General features: G+C 41.2%; 1 non-coding gene across 1 annotated transcript; it reads right to left on the bottom strand.

The window, feature by feature from the left end:
* Nucleotides 1-362: 362 nt before the first annotated feature.
* On the bottom strand, nt 363-504 carry LOC140550465 (U4 spliceosomal RNA). The gene has a single exon (XR_011979163.1). It is a non-coding gene; the product is annotated as a U4 spliceosomal RNA (small nuclear RNA).
* Nucleotides 505-5,129: the final 4,625 nt, after the last annotated feature.

Genomic DNA, 5,129 nt, shown 5'->3' with positions numbered 1-5,129 from the left:
TTATCACTAGCGGTGGAAAAAGGCTCTAGACTAAACATGCCACACTTCATACAGTCAAAAAGCAGCAGCAGCCATAAAAAGCAGGGACTTCCCGCTTGCAGTTGATTTGGGCACTGAAATAAAGCTGGTTGTAGGGGTAAACTGCTACTGGGCTTTTTGTTTAGTTTGTTGATATACCTGTGGGAATAGACTGTAAACACAATGGAAAAGCAGTTAGTAAGCATATGACGCAGTAAATGACTAAACAGATATAAAAATAAGTGCTAGAAAGTGGAAAAAAGCTGAACGTAAACTTAATACCCACACAATCTAAAACCAAACTGACTACAACAAAAAGCACTGAAAAAAACATTCAAGCTTATTCTTAACTAACACTAACAAAAAATGGCCATAGTTGACTATATTTCAAATCATCCTGGTCGGATAGTGGGTAAAGTTTTCAACAAGCAATGATCACACCTCAGATTAAACTCACAAGCTATGATACTGCCTCTGCAAAATAATACAGACCTTCTCAGAACTATATATGTACATCGACTTTACTGAAGATTTCAAGAGTCGTAACCAGTTTATCACAATTACTTTCTGAATTACTTTCCGAATTGCGTTATACCCACATACTACTATTGTACAAGGACATTTTAAGAAAATTGCAGCAAGAAAACACAGTTAGTAAAATATGAAGCACTTAAAAGCCGTGGCATGTTGTAAACAGCACAAAGAAAAAAGGGGAAAAAAGGTCAATAAAAATAACTAATATTTTTTGTGAAATTATTATTTTTTGTTTCATTCAGCAATAGTGTTAAAATCTTTGTGGTTCTTTTGTAAAATATAGTTGGCAAAGGTGAGGAAACTAATGTTTTAATAGTCTGTACGTTCATGTAATGGTTAAAGGAAGTCTATCATTGAAAAAAGGAGAAAAAAGAAGCTCCAGAGTTTGGTTGAAATGAACAGGGTGAACATGTGCTCAGTGCACTACAACGTTATGTGGATCTGTCAGTTTTCCTGTATCTTCTTTCTAATTGGATAGTTTAGCAGGATCACACGCTTTCAGTGTATTCAATTGGTTCCTGAGAGAGAGGGGCGGGGCTCCAGGGAGAGAGGGCTGAAAAACAGCAGAAGTACAGCAGGAAAATAGTTTTGCTCTGAGGATTCTGGAGTAAAATACACTGTTATTACTTACAAGAAGAGTCTGTTAGACCTTTTAATGCCGTTTACTAACACATTTAGCAGAGTATGTTTGAGTAACCATCCTAACTTTCAGTCTGATAGTTAGTGAGCTCAGAGTGCAGAGCAGCCGTGCTAGCCTGGGTCTCAGTTTGGTTGGAGAAGCCAGACGAGCTTGGGGTGCAGGTTCACTGTCAGCTACCAGTAAGGGACTGTCGCTGTACTGTGGATGACCTGTTGTAGTCGGAGTGGCTAGAACTGAGAGTTTGACTTTCTCCTGGAGAGAGTGGGATACACAACCCCATAGCACAGTTAGCAGGAGCTGAGGCTAGAGAGAGACAGAGAGTGGAAGAGTGGGCAGGGGATGAGAAGGAGCCAGAAACGACTCAAGCCTCACATTTGATGAAGCTATTTTAGCGCTACCCTTTTATTTTCTTTTATTTTGCTCCACACGGGGCGAAGCGGCCAGTGCTGTTTACTGGTTCAAGGCCCCAACGTTCACAAGCATCCTAACAGGCCTGCAGCGTGGGTGGGGGAAAAGACTAAAAAGATGGGGGTACCTGCTATGAGTTGTTCATCTCACAAGTGTTGCTCACAGAGCTGATTTCTGGTTGAAGTGAGTGTAGTCCAAATATCAGTGAATTCAGCTCTGGTTATTTGCATGAGTTTAAACTGTGCAGGTGTTCAGGAGTGTTTCCTACTTCAGGATCAGGACTTCTAGCTCTAATACTCATTCTTGAGATTCCTCACCAGCTTTAAATGAGTTATACAGGCTACCTAGCATAAGGCTTTGATTTAGGGTTGAATGTGTTTTCCTTTTTGGAAGGAACATACTATTATTGTAGAAGAACATTTTAAGAAAGAAGCAGCAAGAAAACACAATTAGTCAAATTCTAGTAAAGCCATGGCATGTAGTTTTAGGAGAGTACCTCGGACCAAGATCCTTAAAACGTCTTGGGGTACTTGTGAATCAACCCAGACACTCTACTCCCCGTCTAATAACACAACTCTCACCTCCCTCTGGAGGCACTTTGTCTGGAGTGACCCTATAACACACACACACACACACACACATATAGTGAAGCAGACTCATGTAACTGATGTTTGTCCTCAAGTGTTTCACGTCACATTGTTCTTTTTGGTGTAATTTCTAGCTCGTGTCTGTTTGATCAAATGAAGACGTCTGTTCTTTTGTCGAGAAAAGAAAAGTTTCCTTTCCTTTCGGTAATAAGAGACCATATATTCATTACCCAATCTCAGTGAGTAATACAAAAGAACATAGCAAGTAAACGTAAGCTCTGTGTGAAGTTGAGAATCTATCATTGCATGTTCAAATGTATTTAGGTGAGTCATTTGAGAACGTAAGTTAGTTAATGCCTCACATTCGAAATTAGGATATTAAGGCTTCTCCACGAGACTCTGGATTAGCTTACTCTCTTACTCATGTTTGTGTACTCTGTTCTCCCAGATGGGGTCCATCCCAGGGGCCTGTGCCAAAGCCTTATGCTAGGCCTGTGCCACACAGCTTTGCGGAGTACTGCACTATGTCCCGTGGATGTGGAAAACGTACTGCATTGTTCCTGTCCAGAAGATGCCGCGACCCAGTGACATTAGGAGTACAGGCCAGTGGCACTGACGTCACACATCATGAAGACCATGGAGAAGCTAGTCCTGGATGAGCTCCGGCACAGTCCTGTCTGGGAGTTGAGGATGCTATAATCCAGCCAGCACTGTAAGGATCATGTTTTTTGATTTCTCCAGTGCATTTAACACCATTTGGCCTAATGCTCTGGGCGGTCTGTTCCATATTTATTATCACAGTTATTGTCACTTTGCCATTTATTCATAAAACTGTATTCATACTCTAAATACCATTTAATCTTATAATTTATAAACCTTTTTTCTATTTTTGTTTTAAACTTTATAGAGTGTTTATTCTTACACAAACCGCTGCAACTAAAGCAACTGCAGTTTCACTACTAGGATTAATAAAGTATTTCTGATTCTGATTCTGAAACCATATTTTCTGGCCCCCAATTCCATTGACACATGAATTCTGCAAAACCACACAGCACTTTTACATAGCCATATCATATAGGCTACAGCTGTATGGTTAGGTTCACAATGTTGATATATGTGATATATATAAAATAATTTTGTATTTATAATGCAAAAAATGTATGTCTCCACTTTATCAGTGACAGAGTTTAAACAAAGAACATATTCTTGCTATATACACACACACACACACACACACATGAATAACCACAATACACTGAAATACATAATTAACTACATTTTTTATTTTCCGTTTTGAACATAAACAGACTAAAGTAAACTTCAAAATAAGAAAGTAAAATGCTCCATTTTCTACTTGCAAGAATGCAGCGATTCCGAGCCGCCGCCCACTTAAGGACTTTTTGTTATGTTTCTGTTCTTGTATCTATTCAGTGACTCGGTTCTAGTTCAGTTATGTTCATGTGTGTTTGGTTCATGTTTGGTTCATTGTGTCGGTTCAGTGTCGTGTTTCATGTTCATGTGTTTAGCGAGATGCTTTCGCTCACTCCCACCTTATACCCACGACCCTCGCTCCAGCTAGGCGACCCTTTTCCACGCTGCGTTGCCAGGTTTGGTCGGCCTAGCCGTTTTTGGTTCTGCGGCTGGTTCCCTCTGTTCCCTGCCCTGCTCATCTAGCTTAGCTCCCAGAGTCCCCTGGTCTCAGGTGTGCTTTGTGTTCGCCCTCTAGTTTCTCGAGTTTACGTTGTTTTCCTGTTTATTCCCGTTAGTTGCTGCTTTGTTTGCTTTGGTTTGCTCTTTGTATGATTTTCTATTGTGTTATTAAAGTACTTGCATTGCACCGATCTCTGTGAGTGTCTGGCCTGACCCACCATGACAACAATGTCGTTTCATCTTCATCAATCACTTAATTTAAATCAAATTTAAAGACCATTTGAATTTAAAAATGGTTCCTGAATCAAAGATTGTTTCTGAATTGAATCGTGACCTCAAAAATCAGAATTGAATCAAATCACCTGACACAGAGAGATTCGCACCCCTATTTCATTCTTAAGATAAGATACTATAAGATACAATCCCTCTAGCAAGTCCTGGGTCGTGAAAGGTGAGTGGGATACCACTGTGGCCTCAGACTTGAAGGTGCTGATTCTCATACCAACCGCTATACACTTAGCTACAAACTAGTCAAGTGTGCGTTGAAGGCCCCCGTAGACCATCCTGCCCCTGGCTACGCCTTGCTGTCCCGTCTATGAATATCACAAACAGGAGCAGACACATGGCACAGCCCTGACAAAGACCAACGGCAACACTCAACAAGCTTTACTTAGTGCTGAAAATATGGACACAGCTCTGACTCAGTGAGTACAAGGACTGCACAGCTCGCATCACCGACCCTTGCATCCCATGCACCTAGAGCACTTCTCACAAGATGTCTCAGAGAACATGGTCATGAGCCTTCAAGTCCACAAAACATGTAGACAGGACTGCTGAACTCCCATGTCTCCTCAACTATCCAAAAGAGAGTGAAGAGCTGGTCCAAAATTTCATGGTCAGGACAGAATCTGCATTTCTCCTCCTGAGTCTCATCTTTGCACTACCCTGGCATAAACTTTCTAGAGGGAAACCGAGGTGTGATGCTTCAAAAGTTTCCACACACTCTCTGGTTCACTTTCTTAATGAGGACCACAACCTTGGATTGCCAGTCCAGAGGCACTGTTCCTGAGGTCCATGCAACATTACAGAGGCATCTCAATCAGTTTAGACAGTGTCCCTCCTACCCCTTACATAACAAGTCAACTCCAAATGATGTGTATGTCGCTTTTTACAACCTGATGGTGCAACGCAGCTTTACAAAAATCCGGAAATAGGACAAATAAAAATAAATAAATACAACATGAACCCCAAGTGAGCAAGCCAAAGGCGACAGTGGCAAGGAAAAACTCCCT

The sequence above is a fragment of the Salminus brasiliensis genome, chromosome 2 (assembly GCF_030463535.1).
Source record: "Salminus brasiliensis chromosome 2, fSalBra1.hap2, whole genome shotgun sequence".
Lineage (NCBI taxonomy): Eukaryota > Metazoa > Chordata > Actinopteri > Characiformes > Bryconidae > Salminus > Salminus brasiliensis.
Note: the sequence above shows the minus strand (reverse complement) of the source record. Positions and strands in the feature narration are given on the sequence as shown.